The 14,689-nt window shown below is 39.5% G+C and overlaps 1 long non-coding RNA gene across 1 annotated transcript in view; it reads right to left on the reverse strand.

The window, feature by feature from the left end:
- Positions 1-6,929: 6,929 nt before the first annotated feature.
- Positions 6,930-14,689, reverse strand: part of LOC123971342 — a 66,350-nt gene continuing 58,590 nt past the window's right edge. The window contains exon 3 of the long non-coding RNA XR_006825157.1: positions 6,930-6,969. This is a non-coding gene — a long non-coding RNA (uncharacterized LOC123971342). The remainder of the gene's footprint in view (positions 6,970-14,689) is intronic.

Consider the following 14,689-nt stretch of genomic DNA (forward strand, 5'->3'; position numbering starts at 1 on the left):
GAAATGAAAATAATTTTCAGATTTGAATGAAAAGATACTCTGTGCTTTGGTTTGTAGTGGCACTTCACGTTGCCACTTTTAATAATGGCACATGTGACATACTGTTTCTGAACTGCTTTTGGGAAGATTGAACAAGAGTCTGGCCATTCTTGATTAAATGCTGTTTCCGCTGTCTACGTTTCTCTCTTTATTATTATTTGTCCGACTCAATCAGAATCACAATGCTTAACAGAATGCACAGATTTCAAATTTAAAAATTCTTAATAATTTATCGATATTATCTACAGCAGACAGAAGTGCTCCCATTGGCCCATCCCTACATCACTGGTTAATTTCACATGCAATTACATACTTTACAGGATCTATAGGGACCTACATAAGGTAATTATCTCTTGAAAAATCAAGTGTTATAAAAACAGAGAAAAGACTCAGTACGCCTCAGTCAAACTGATTACATAACTTGTCAAGAGGGCTGTCTCTCTCTCCTACATTTTAAAAAGACTTAATAATTTTTCAAAAATATCTTATATGTACCCAGGTTTAGACAGCTTATCACCTTTTATAGGCAGAGGTGCATCAAATGGTAGGGTGTACTTCTTAAGGGAAATAAAGGTGCGAGACTGTCAGCCTGTTGTCAAGGAGGATTTTGAATTCTCAGAGGACATAAAGGGAAAAGCTTGCTTCTTAAGACACCTTTTTAGGCGGGCCATCTCATCTTCACCATTGAAAAAAAATAATATACTGTATACTGGCAGAATAATCGGATTTAGGGAAACTTTTGTGCTACTTATAAAAGTCAGAAAGAGGGGAAGGGAAGGAAGTGATTGAAAAGGGGGCAGCAAATGCAACAACATTTAAAGTATCTGAACCCCTGCACAGTGCAATTTCTGAAAATGTATTTTGTCATATTAGTTAAGAAAAATGTGTGTGCGTTATTGTCTGTGCATCCATGTGTCAAAGGAGGGTTCACCTGTGGTTGACCTCTTGCTGGCAGTTGGAAAGGTGAGCTGTGTTGCTGCCTCATTATATTCAGGCACTGCAGAGCTTGGCCCGCAGAGTATTCATAATACCTTAAAACTATCACAACGGACACACAGCAACATGCAAAGACACAAACACGTATTTTTTTCTGTCTTACTCCCACACACATACACCTTCCTGATGGAATTACCACATAGTCTATGCGAGGCTCTCACCTTGGAGAACCAGCAAGCACTAAGAGGGATGAGGTTTTAAAGGGCAATCCTGCTTGTGGGTTTGTTCGGTGGGACAAGCATAAGAGAGAGACGGAAGGTTTTGCATTGTATGTTAAATTAACCCTATGTTGAGCCACGCCCCGAATGCAGGGAGGACAAGACGGTCCCGGAGCCAGCACACCAGCTCCAAACAGCGATGCGATACAACTCTCCTGTTAACATAGCTAACATCACAACAACGCCTGTCTTGGCAAACTGGACAGTAAGCTGGCCGTGTGCAAGTCATTTAACCTTACCTGACACACAAATCATTGCTGGAACGTCTGCAATAGTGTTGTGTAGCTGGGTGCGGGCCACTTTGTTTGTTTCCCATTTACAGAGCCGTGGCGGTGTACAAACACAGAATTTATTTGCAGCGCACACACAGAACGGACAGCTAGCAGATTGAGGAGATATGTTGAATTTGACAAAAAGTGTATTAGATTAGAATCGATTACCCCCAAAGTCCACCCATTTAGCATTTATATGACATCAGACAATAGAAATACATGTTTAATTTGACTGTATCTAGAATGCCAGTAAAGCTGCCTGGCATGATGATTAATAGTTAATGATTTTTGCCAGTATGTCATTTACAGCTGTTTCTGAATTGTATGAAAGATTTTCCCTTCAGCTGATTGAATCCCCATAGCAGGGCAGCTAGCTACTGTATGTGAGTTACATCTGCAGCCTCTAATTGGAAAATTGCTGTACCAAAGTGGAGCGCCATTATGCATAATGATCCATTGTGGTTATCTTGATTAAATCATGCTCAACCAACACCACGCTTCGGTAAAATGAGCTCACAAACTTCTGTTTCTTTCTACATCAAACAGGTCAGATTTATGTGTTCAACATCTCTTTTTTTCTAAAAGAGCTAGAATTTTTCCCTGCCATATGATGAGACGCAGCAAAATTACAACCTTAACAGTTCTGGTCAAATCCATACAGTGGCGAATCAAGACACAAATTCCTTTCAGACAAAAATATTATGGGATACTGTCTGTTTTGTAAATCACATAAACAGCTTAAACTGCTTTACTAACACTGCGAAATAATGTTACTATATGTTTCTATTAAAGATGTCATATTGGGCTCATTTGCAGGTTCAAAATCTTATTTTGGGGTTGTACCAAAACAGGTTTACATGGTTTAATTTTCAAAAAAACAACAACATATTTTTGTCATACTGCACATTGCTGCAGCTCCTCTTTTCACCCTGTGTGTTGAAGGCTTCGTTTTAGCTATGGAGTGAAACATCTTGCCTTTACATGATCTTTGTTGGGAGTGGCACATGCGCATTTCCTAGTTAAGGACTACTAGCCAATCAGAAGCAGAGAAGGGCAGGTCGTGAGAAGCCGGTAAACACGGCTTCGGTTCATGTTGTACATGTTCCCCTTACCAGCTAAGCAACATGGACTGGAGCAAGAGTTTCAGAGTGGTGAGTTATTAATTTGTAACAAAAGTATCTTTCATCCATACATCTGTGCACTGTCTTTACATCACAGTAACAACTTTATGTCCACTGACTGCCTGGAGGGTAGCTAGTGTTTGGAAGGGAGAGAAGAGGTGTGTGCTGCACCTCAGTTATTGTCCACTGGTGTTTTTGAGGGCATTTTGGACTAGCCGCTTGGCGAGTGTTATGACGTGCATTTTGCTTGTCCCTGTGACAATACATGGATGAAAGGGAAACTGGACTACAAACGAGCTGTTTTCAGGCAGGTCAGAGCAGTGTTTTCTGAGGGAGATGGGAACTCTCTTTGGGCTGGACTTTTTCACTTTGCAAACCTATTACATGCACAAAAAAGGTATATTTCTCAATAAAGGAGAGGGGAAAAGTCTAAAAGCATAATATGACTTCTTTAAATTTATTGTACTACGCAGTCAGTAACAATATATATGGTTATTGTGTAAATCAATGACTAGCAAAATAAAACCATGCAACATTACATGTGAAACAAATGTTAAAAAGACATGGTGACAAGACTTCATTTATTTATGTACACAAATATTCAGCTTACAAAAATCACATCATCTGGGTTTGCTTCATGTTTGTGGTTGTAGTATATAGGTGTCTTGCCACTCTGCACTTCTCGTACAATGTTTTCCGGCTCAGAGAACCTTGTCTGCATTTTTGACATGCATTTGCCCAGCTATTTAAATTTTTCAAGACAGGTCACGTGACTGGCTATAGAATTATCAATTACCACACTATATCTATTTCAACCTTTTAGCATATGTACTTGGATAAGCCATCATTGTCCCACCACCCATAACCCAGGTGCTTTTGTGGTGGTCATCGTAATGGCATATCATAGTCCACAAATAAAAAGGCCTTGGAAGTGAGAGAAAATAACTCTTTGTCTCCTAAGCAGGACTATAGGCTGCACTGCAGTAGGCTAACAGCCTTGGTGCACCCCTTTAAATGCCTCCAGATCAATATTCTTACCTGCCATTCAAGTGACAGTTGAGTCTGAATGTCAATTCGATCCTCCAATCAAAATGTCTCTTTTACAGGGTTACAAAGTGTGTTTGAAAACTGCTCCATGGAGAGCAGGACATATTCTGCAACCACATTTCATTGTAATACATTTACTCAAGTTTATATCTTGGGACCTCATCTTTAGCCTTTAAAGTACACCACATGGGTCTCAATATGATTCTAGCATGATAAAAGGCCATCTGAATTTGTCTAGCAAATCCATATGTATGTTGAATATCTGCATCCCTGGTTCTGTTTTGGTGAATGGGCCAATATAACACACACATAAACACACACACACACACACACACACACACCTGAAACCATCTCTCAATACTTGTTGACTTATCTACCAAGTAACGTCTTTAAATGTATTGTATTGATTTGTTCAGCTTGTTCAATGGAGCCGAGGGGCATTGGAGGCTATTTGAATAGAAGTCAGCTCCCTTTAACAGGCCCAGTCTGCCTGTCTCTGTGCCCTGGCCTCCCTGGCTGTTATTGCCATGCTGCGCTTATTGATGTCTCAAACGCATGCTTTGATTTCTCCCCCGTCTGGAAACTCTGCACCTTTTAAAACTTTTAATCGTTTGCGTGCTTGTTGTTGGGGTGATCTGGAAGACCTGAAAAAGTGCAGTAAACTTAGTCAAACCTTTTCACAATGCTGCAATTGAATCAACACCGACCTAAAGTGTAAGTTAATTAGTGAGATTTGGCTGAAATTGAATTCCTGGGCTACCGTTTTTAAATTTCATAAGAAAGAAATAGGTAGAAGGAGTTGTGTTCTTCACTATTACTTCATGGAATACAGAAAATACTTTCAGAGGTGATAAAGTAAGGAATATGTGGGCACAACTAGTAATAGTTGAGGGGAGTTTGGGAGTGTGACTGTGGGAGGTGGGTTGGTTTTTGAGTCAGGAACAAGAGCTCTCTAATCACCAGAAAATGAGCAAATGGACAAACATGTGGCCATGGAGTTGGTTTGTTTGCAAATACTTAAACTGGGGAGTTGTAAAAAGAGATTGAGGAGAGTACCGGGGGGGCACAATAAAGTTTTTAACACAAAGCCAGCCCCCATTCATTTGACCAATCCCACCAGCCAACAAAGCTGCACCCTACCCCCATTCTTTACATCCCAAATAACTGTGATCCCCACCCTACCTCCAAATACCCTTTTAAAGAAAGCTGTCAGTCTCCCAAAGTTAAGGGCACCCACTTTACGGAGGGCCAGCAGAGGTGAGAGTTCATAGGTTAACTGAGGCTCTTTCAGCTGAAACGAACTTTGATGACAAGTTGTGTTGTTGATGTGCCAGCAGTGGAGGTCAAACAGACCCTGTGGGAGCTGTGGGCTCTTCATCACTTTAACTGCAAGAATAACATTTATAATATAAATTATTATTATAATTTGTTAAGTGCCAACCAAAGGGGGACTTTGGCTGACACCACAACATATATACCTACAACCTGTGGAAGTATTTTAATTTTCTTCACATTTCACAGAAAAATGCTTTTTCTTTAGCCTTTTCTCTTAAAAGAAAAAAACAACAACTAACAAATGCATCATTATATACTATCTTTCTGTACAAAACATCTTCATGACAACTGCATCACTTTCGGTTTTCTTTAATGCCCACGTTTCATGTTTGGTTCTATTTCTAAAACAATAAATTAATGCATCAAAAGCTAAAGCAGTTAGTCGATAATATAATCAATCGCACCATTTTCAATAGAAAAACAAAAACAAAACACAGACACAATGTTGCATCTGCTAATGCGTGGCCTTTGATTATTGATGGGCCATTTGCAGACAGCTTTAACTGCACAATATGTCTCGCCATTACTTCCCTGACCTCATTCTGGCTTGGGGACAACATTATTCATGCGAGAGCCGGAATAGAGGAAGAGAAAGAAAGATGAGGCCTATGGGGGAAATGGTCTGTGTGTGTGTGTGTGTGTGTGTGTAAGAGGTGTACAGAATAATCATCAATAACCCACCTCCTCTCCTTGTACATAAAGACAGGAGGGAAGGTGGGAGGAAGGAAATACGGGAGTGAAGGAAGAGTGACAAGGGGGCTGAAGCAGGGTCATGGAGGTGCAACTGTGCATTAAAAAAAAAGCCCAGTCCAAATGCTATTTTTAAGTTCATCTTTCCTCTCCTCTCCACAGCTTGGGGTAATTTAAGAGTGTCCAAACCCAGACAGTGTGCGAGGGAAGAAGCATTCATCACCTGAAGAAGACACCAGTGTTCACAAGGAAAGAAGGATGAGGACCCCAAGAGAACAAAGAGGGAGAGGGCCAGAGAGAAGGAAGATAAGTCGAGATAGAAGGAGGCACTATTGGCTTGCATGACTGCCCACTGACATGTATATGCCTCTGTCTTGGGATGTGTATGTATCTTTATCTGGTATTGTATTTAATCAGTGTGTGTGAACTGGTGTGCATGACAGGGCTATAGTGTTTAAGACATTCATGAAGACTTGCATTTATCTCTGGCTTGAGCCTCCACTGATAATAATTCAAGAGCATGCCCCTCAGTTGGACCAAATGTGTGTTCCTTGAGATTTGTGGTCACAGGCCTGAATACACTGGACCGGACCAGAGGGGGTAGGCAAAAACTCAGTCTGTCAGTCGTCCATGCTTTCTAATAAGGAATCCAGAGTACTGGAAATACATTTACACTCCTGCTTAAAGACTGACAGCTAGACTTGCCCTGTTACACATGTTTTGACGATGAATTACTGCTAATTACTTCCCACAATGGTGTGCAACTTGTAAAACTTTACCTGTGCATACCTGAAAAGACATCAAACCTAACAACAATCTTGTTTGGTAATTTTGGAGGCACCTCATTTCGAGTAAAACTTAGGCTCCTACTAAAACAAAATATGTTAGATGTGGAAGAAAGTAGGTAAAACTTCTTTTGCAAACACAGCTTTTTGACAACAGTTAATTACAGTATTGAAGTCAGGTACAGTATGCAGTAGGTTAGACAATACATGTCAGCATGAGGCCCAGTAGTCTGTAGCCTCACATAGCAGTTGTCAGTTATATAGCAGATGTCAAATCTTGACATAAAGGATAGGGTTGGAGAGGCACAGAAAGAGGGCAGATTCCAGTGCACATCAATACAGTCCATAATAGAGAAGAAAAGATTAGATTTCTGCTCACCTGTCTATAATCAGAATGTCAGGTACTTTGTTGAAATGGATGGGCCTGATGATTCCTCCAGTGGAGTAATGTCCCAAAGGCAGCATTCTAGTAACAGAGCAAATTAAACATGCCAAACCAATGTTAGCATCTCCAAAAGCAGTCAGGCAGCTATGATTCCCACCAATACATGACATGTTATGATTACATTTCCGTTATTAGCATGCATGCATGACTGGTTGTGAGAAATGAAGACAACAGCTGAAATGATTACACAAACCTCATATTCAAGGCAACCCATATATTGTCTCAGAATAATCCTTTTAAACCCTTCACACTGTAAAAACTGAGATGTTTATATCAGCATAGTGGATATCATTCTCCATTGTTTTTTTCTTTGTTTTTGTGTAAGCAACTGACAGTATGTTGTCCACCAGAGGGCCAAAACTTGCAAAATTATTGTTTGTGCTCAGTGGTGGTTTTCCTTGCCAAAGAAGAAAACTGCATAAGAGAATCCAGTGAGTCAGCACGCTTGACTGCAGCTTAGGCCTACTAGAGAAAATCCACCCACTGTGTGGCTTGTTGGCTGTGACCTGCAACCTGGCCTTGTGCAACACAATCCCAAATACCTAATCTGGCCAACCCTATGACCTGACACTGACTTTTAATCTGCCTGGGGTGTAAACAAACAAAGCCGAATGTCAATCCATATTTCCATTGTCCAGTTTCAAACCTGGACACAGAGGGACAACAGGTAGTGAAATACAAAAAGTACCTAGCTAGAGCCACAGAACAGTTTGATAGAAAGAAAAAAGGAAATTGACATGGATGAAGTTGAGGTTGAAAGGTGCCTGATGTTGTGTTGTGTTGCTGTTGTTCCTGCTCCTCTCTCTCTTAGTCCAATTAGAAACTGGGTCTTGGCTCCCTTTGCTGGCAGCACAATGTTAGCTTAATGCAGCGTGAAAAAATCATTATGCCACACTACAGATGGGCCCAGCCATGCAGAGGAACCTTTGCACTTGCTTCAGAAAGCCAGTTTTAAACAGGGGCACTAATAAAACTGGAACCCAACCATTTGCTGATGACAACGATGTGTAGCAGGGCACCAAGGGTAATGGGTGGGAGAGGGATTGATGGCGAGAGAAAAGAGGAGAATGAAAGAGTGAGTCAGAAAGAGCCAGCTAAGAGGGAAACGATTAAGAAATTAAAGCTAGACATGAGAGAGACCAATGGTTAAGCCAAGTTTACTTAACGACAAAGAGGAATGAGTGGAGGTTTGTAATGGGTTCAGATTCTCAGTATTTCTGCTACCCCAACAAAACATTTAGTTTTTCTTTTGAAGGACTCAAAAGAGGTCAAGGTCTGCGTTTGATTCCCATCCAAGTCCAAGTATTGATCTTTGTAATAATTCCTCAAAGCAGTTTTAGGAGGGCAAAAGAAATCCTCTGCTTTCTCACAAACACCAGCTATGTTGTCAGGCCTCCTCTTATTCAGAGATTCTGCTAAAACATAACTTCTGTGAAGGCAGTGGGTGTGGGAAATCAAAGACAGTAAAATGTAATAAATCAAAAGTACCCCAAGGCAAGAAATAAAAAAAATGAATCTTTTGAAGATTGGTGCAGATGGCGGTTTCATGATAACCTTTTCACCCCTGTGCCCTTGAGGTCCAAACAGGCGAAAAGGATGTAAACATGTTTTATTACAGCATAAAACTCTGAGGAGATCATAGCATGTCTGGACTTCCTTGGGGGCTTTTATTTGCCAGAGGAAGGCATGTTCTCTCTGAGCTCTTAAATGCAATGGTCATAAACATGTATGACTAAGTGCATGTTAATGGCAAAGAGGTTACGGAGTAATGGACCGACTGAAGTATCAGATTTAGCTGCTTGCAGCATCACAGTGGTGATATTTTACATGGTGGATATTTACCTTCAACTGTGATGACTTGTTCGATTCCTTTTTTATAATGTCTTTAATCTGTGTTTCAGAGTTCTTCATTATATTATGTTTATGTTGTTTATTTTATTAAAGTTTGGTGAAACATTGGTGCAGTTAGCCAATTCCGAAGTGGCCATTACCTGTCTCACTACAAGGCCTTAAAACACCAGTGTGCTTGAGAAAGAACCAAGATGTAAACCAGTTCACAGGAAAGGACACTGACACATTTATTATCTGCTTGTTTCTATATATGTTTCTGGCTTTTTATTGCATTTGTTTCTAGACACAAGGCCACATAATTCATCCTAAGCCAACCATGAGAAATGCTTTTAGACTAAACAATCCAGTATAGAATTGTTGACCACTCATAAAATGCAGTCTTTTGTTTGTTTCAGAAGGTAATGGTTTCCTGCTATTTAGTTATTTGAAGAGCTATAGTAGATGCAAATCTGATATGGATCTGAAGTCAGTGTTGTTAGAGATGTTGGAAAACATAAATACTTTCTTGACCACATACAATAATTTCCATTTACCAATTTATTTTTGTTTTAGTCTCAAAAAAAGTTCATCCAACACCTAGTGCATTATTTTATGCTCAACTGCAAGCCTTTAGCAATCACCCCTTACTCAAATCTGCAGAGGTTGCCTCTAAATATCTGTGGTATCCATTTTCAATTCTCTAACAGCAATTGCAACACCAAACCACATACTGATAACAAAGTTAAAATCATTAGTGGTGATATTGTAAGACAAAACCACCATGGAGTAGAAAACATCCCAAAGCCCAAAACAATTATGGACATATCGCACACAATCCCCACGTAAACAGAGGGAGGAATGCAGCATGACTGCATTCAGATACAGATCTCAAAAAGTAAAATTCCACATACGCAGGAGAGGCAGATACAAACCACTATGAATACTGGAGATCTGCAGTGTTTAAAGCCAAGCGCCCTTCGCAGCGGCAGGTCTAGATTGAGTCTAGCTCAGGTATAAAGCTCCTAAGGGTCTGCTCTGCGCCTGGACTCTGTCACGCCATAGTCTCCTAGTTAACCTTTGTTTTATGTCCTGGTATTCCATTACACATGTGTCTTGACGGGGTAGAGGAACAGCAGAGTTGCCAGTCAGGGGAGTGGTTGACATTTTGGTGGTTGTTAAGGTTTAAACAGCTCGCCCGCAGGAGGCAGTAGATAGAAAATGGAGGATCCAACTGAATTTGGGATGACCCAGAAGTCATTTTAGAGCAATTCACATGGCATTCCTCTGCATGCATAAGTGAAAAGACCTTTTGGAAACACTAAAATAGAAAATGCCAATGCTTAACTATACCTGTGAGTGGTATTTACAGTGTCTGTGCAGACCACATGATACATCACTGCTAAATTTCATGATAACATCCTCATCAGGGCCTGCCGCAATGCATCTTCAACATCCCTTACTACTTAAAATATGGAAGACATACTGTACCTTATTTGAGATTAGCATAGACTGAACCATTTGAACTCCTAATCAATGAAAAAAATGAAACGGCAATAATGCATACATTTACGATGATTTCTCTCTCTCAAGCACTCTTATAAACCAGCATATATCAAAAACCTCCACTGCCTTTAATCCATTTAGTGTGAACAGCCACATCAGCTTTTCCTCACTGTATGACTAATGAAAGGGGCCCACAACTCTTGTTGAGTTGGTAAAACAAAACAGAAATTAAAAATGAGCGATGCCGATCTCTGACAGCGTGGCTGGTCCTGCAGTTAGGTCTCACTTCTGTGCGATTTGATCCACCATCGACTCACATTTGCCCAGCTGTCCTCCACCTGAGTCCCCGGAAACCTTTATTTATCTTCCCTCAGCTCCATTGATGAATGGATAGAAACGAGGTAGATGAATTAATAACAGTGTTAGCACAATGATAATGGCGGCAAGAGGTAAAGTGTTATTGATGACTCAATCAAGGACAGCCAACCTCCAGCCAGTGTCCCTGTTTTGTAATTAGTTGCTGGTTTGTAGAATTGCATTTTATCCTCTGCCAAATATGCAGAGTCGTTGACAGGTAATATGTAAAACTCCCGTTTTATTTATTTGCAACAAAGGTCATTTCACTTCGGTGATGCATAAAGCAGACCTCTGTAGTTCTACTGCTTCTGCTTGGTTTTTAATAAAGGAAATAATATTTTTGTTCCTTCCTCTCAGGTTTTTGTCCTCGACATTTTCTCATTTCCTTTGAAAGCCCCGGGAAGCTGGGTATTTGTAGTATGACTTCACTTGGCAAAGACTCACAAGTCCGTGTCTCTACCTCAGCTTTTAAGCACAAAATGTGTCCACCAGTGTCCTTGGTTCTGCTAGAGCAGGCAGCACAAGTGAAAATGAAATATCTTAATGTTGTCTTCAAATTATATATGAAAAAGGGAGTTGAATTCCGTGAACCTTCATCTGCCCTCTGTATATGATAACATATTATTAGTTGGCATTTAATTAATACATAATGTCAATTGAATATTTTTAATAAATATGCATACATATTGTGTGCACTCATGTTTTAATCAAACATGTGCTTATACTACTGGGTAGACCTATAAAACCTGCGTTACTACTTTAATTCGGATGTTCTTTTATCTACTAATTAACTGAATGCGAGTCTGAATATATTTCAGTCGATTTTGTTTTAATTTCAGGCAATTTAAAGACTAGGTAATCATAAACATATTCTAAAATAAAAATGTGTTTGGGAAAGAAATCTTGTATTTTGTATGAAAGCATAAACAGAGCATAAACCAATCCTTCGCTCCTCAAGTTTGCCTTTCTCTAGTTTGTCTGGGCCTAGAAATTAATGACCCATCAGTCAGGTCGTGTCTACACACCATTCTGTTGTTTGGACAGGTGTGTGTGGGTGCACATAGGTAAGTGTGTGTGTGTGTGTGTGTGTGTGTGTATAGGCTCCTCTATTGGCCTGCAAAATAGAGAGGCTTTTAACACCCTGCAACAGGGGACGTTTTATCAATTTGCACAGTATCTTTACAAACCTTTCTCTTTTCTTTGAGGATGTCTTTATTAAGTGGCTCACCTATTTGTCTTTCTTCCATGGTGAGCAATGTCATCAGGTTGGAAGGTTAGGGACACCTTAAAGTAAGCCTTATGCTGAACTTTTGGTGGCACCTGGGGTTGTATAGTGTTTTGGCTACGTTACAAGTTCAAAACATGTCACATCATTGATTTGCTGCCATGTGTGGAAAACATTCACCCACGTATGGCTGATTTGCCTATGTGCCGCTATTTCCTTATTTCCCTTTGCATACTGGTTTTTGTGTAATCTCAATCGGGAGACAAAGAATTGCCGCTACTAAGCAATTCAGGAGGAACAAAGGAAAAGTACTACTAATAATTACAGTATGTGTCACATTCTGAAACTCATATTGTAAGTGCTATTGTTAATTGGGTATGTACATACAATAGTGTGACTCACCACAATCTCTTACCCTTATAAAAAGAAAAATATACCCAGAGATTTTGAAGGGCCGTAGTGTGCTCTTCCCAATAATAATAACGTTTGTAATTCTAGACAGTCTATTTATGTTCTTAGCCCCCAGGAGCACATACCATATAAAAAACAACAAGACTTCTGTAAACAGCCCCCAAAATGCTCTTGCTTATATTTTTTTAATCCAATTTCCTGATTAGACTTAAGTGCAGCTTTGCTTTTAAAAAAAATTATTCTGTGTTGGCTGTAAAAAGGTTCCTAAGTATTTAAACTCCTCTACTGCTTCAATAGACTGATTACAGTTTTCCTCACTCACTTTGGTACATTTCTTGAATCAACCCTAACATTTGCAAAACAGTAAGTGCATTTCTCAAAACATATTGAACAAGCAGCACAACACAGTGGATTACCTGCAAAAGCCTGTAACTTGCTCAAAATCCTAAATCCTTGTGTCATTGTTTACGAATAAGATAGTCAAAATATATAGTCATGTTATCATTATAACAGTGTACTCTGTAAGTGTTTTCTGATGTAAACTATGTACTTTTTGATGACAATGATTGAAAATGCACAAGGCTGTACTTTTTCAATATGGCATATCATTTTCAATAGTATAAAGTTATACATTGCATGAGATTGGACAGGATTCACAGTTACATTTTTACTGTTCGTACTGTAATTTGTTAACAGACCATTTCATTGTGATGCAGTAAAGAAAAAAAAACAGGTGAAACAATGACAGATGGTCACAATAACCGGGGGTCTCGTTTCAGAATGTCACTTGCCATGCAAAAGTTGTGATATATAAACAAGTTTGACGGGAGAATGTGCACATCTGTAAACTCCGAACAAAACATCTACGGACATTTTAAAGATGGGAAATTGGTGACGCAGATGGTGAAAGTAGAAATTAAATGGGCATCATTAAACATTGATGGCTTTTACACATTTAATTTAATCTCACACGTTACATTATTTTGCTTTTACTTGTGCTAGTGAACAATAACTATTCCATAGGCACCTTTCAATTGTAAAAGATAATGTAAGCCTACTCAAAATCTAAAATCCTATTTTGCTCAATATTTCATCAGCGCTGTCTCACCATCACATTCCTCACCCCAGGAGTGCAGAGGAGCAGCCTGGACTGTACTTACCGCAGCTGTTAAAATGCTAGGACGATGTCTGGTGGCAAGATTCAGGAAAGTCTGGTTTTGCCTTTCTCTGATATCAGAGATGCTCACAAGTCTTTGAGCTAGAGTCCGAGTCAAGTCTCAATTCTCTGAGCTAGAGTCCAAGTCAAGTCTCAATTCTCTGAGCTAGAGTCCAAGTCAAGTCTCTCGTGGTTATTACGAATGTTGTATCACCTGCTGCGTTCAATCCAGGTTGCTCATAAAACTGCATAGCTATAAGGAATACTGTAACTGTAACTTGTTTTTCATTTACAGAGCACAACCATGTAATGTGCAATGCAGTTATTGATGGCTTATTAAATACTGTGAGTCAACACATACCGCAGGCTCTCAAATCCAGTGTAACATTAACTAAAACTGTGACGTTACATAATCAACAATAAACCTGTGACCTGTTTTTAATTTATAGAGCACAACCATGTAGCCTAATGTACAGTGTGTCTACAATTAATGACTTATTATAAGCTTATAATCTACTGTATGTCAACAAACCCTGTTGACTCTCAAACCCAGTGTAAAGTTAACTAAATAAAACTGTAAAGTTCTGTGGTCAACAATAAAGCTGTAACCTCTTTTTAACTTACAGAGCACAACCATGTAATGTGCAATGCAATCAATGACAGCTTAAACTACTGTAAGTCAACACATACCCCACTCTCAAACCAGTGTAACGTTATAACTAAATATAACTGCAAGGTTACATGATCAACAATAAAACACTTTCTAGCCAACGGTAATAAAAAGAATTGCACTAGTAGTTTTTAATATCTTCTAATACGTATATGTGTATCACACCAAGTAGAATTTAATTTTCAGCAAACAATATGTGCTTTCTAACCTCCTTTCCTCGTCTTCATCTCAGTTGTTGCAATGATTCTTGAGGTGCTTTGCATTGACCATTTATGGTTGACTGTGTGTGTAGAGGGCAGGATATGAGGCTGATCTACGTGCACACATTTCCAGGTGGACTGTGATTTTTAAAGGTATTGTGTGCAGGTAGGTGTAATCATGGTTTTATAAGTCAGGATTGTTTTTTTTTGTTTTTTTTGCCACATGCCATTTTTGGCTTTTGAGCTTCTATGTGTTAGGGGGCTTTCACACCTACCTAGTTTGGTCTGGACCTTCAGACTTTTCAGTTGGTCCAAACCAAAATTGCATGTGTGAAACCTCCCACGGACTACAGTCTGGACCAAACAAATGAAATTTGGTCCTAGGAAAA

The sequence above is a fragment of the Micropterus dolomieu genome, linkage group LG05, assembly GCF_021292245.1.
Source record: "Micropterus dolomieu isolate WLL.071019.BEF.003 ecotype Adirondacks linkage group LG05, ASM2129224v1, whole genome shotgun sequence".
In the NCBI taxonomy this organism is placed as follows: domain Eukaryota; kingdom Metazoa; phylum Chordata; class Actinopteri; order Centrarchiformes; family Centrarchidae; genus Micropterus; species Micropterus dolomieu.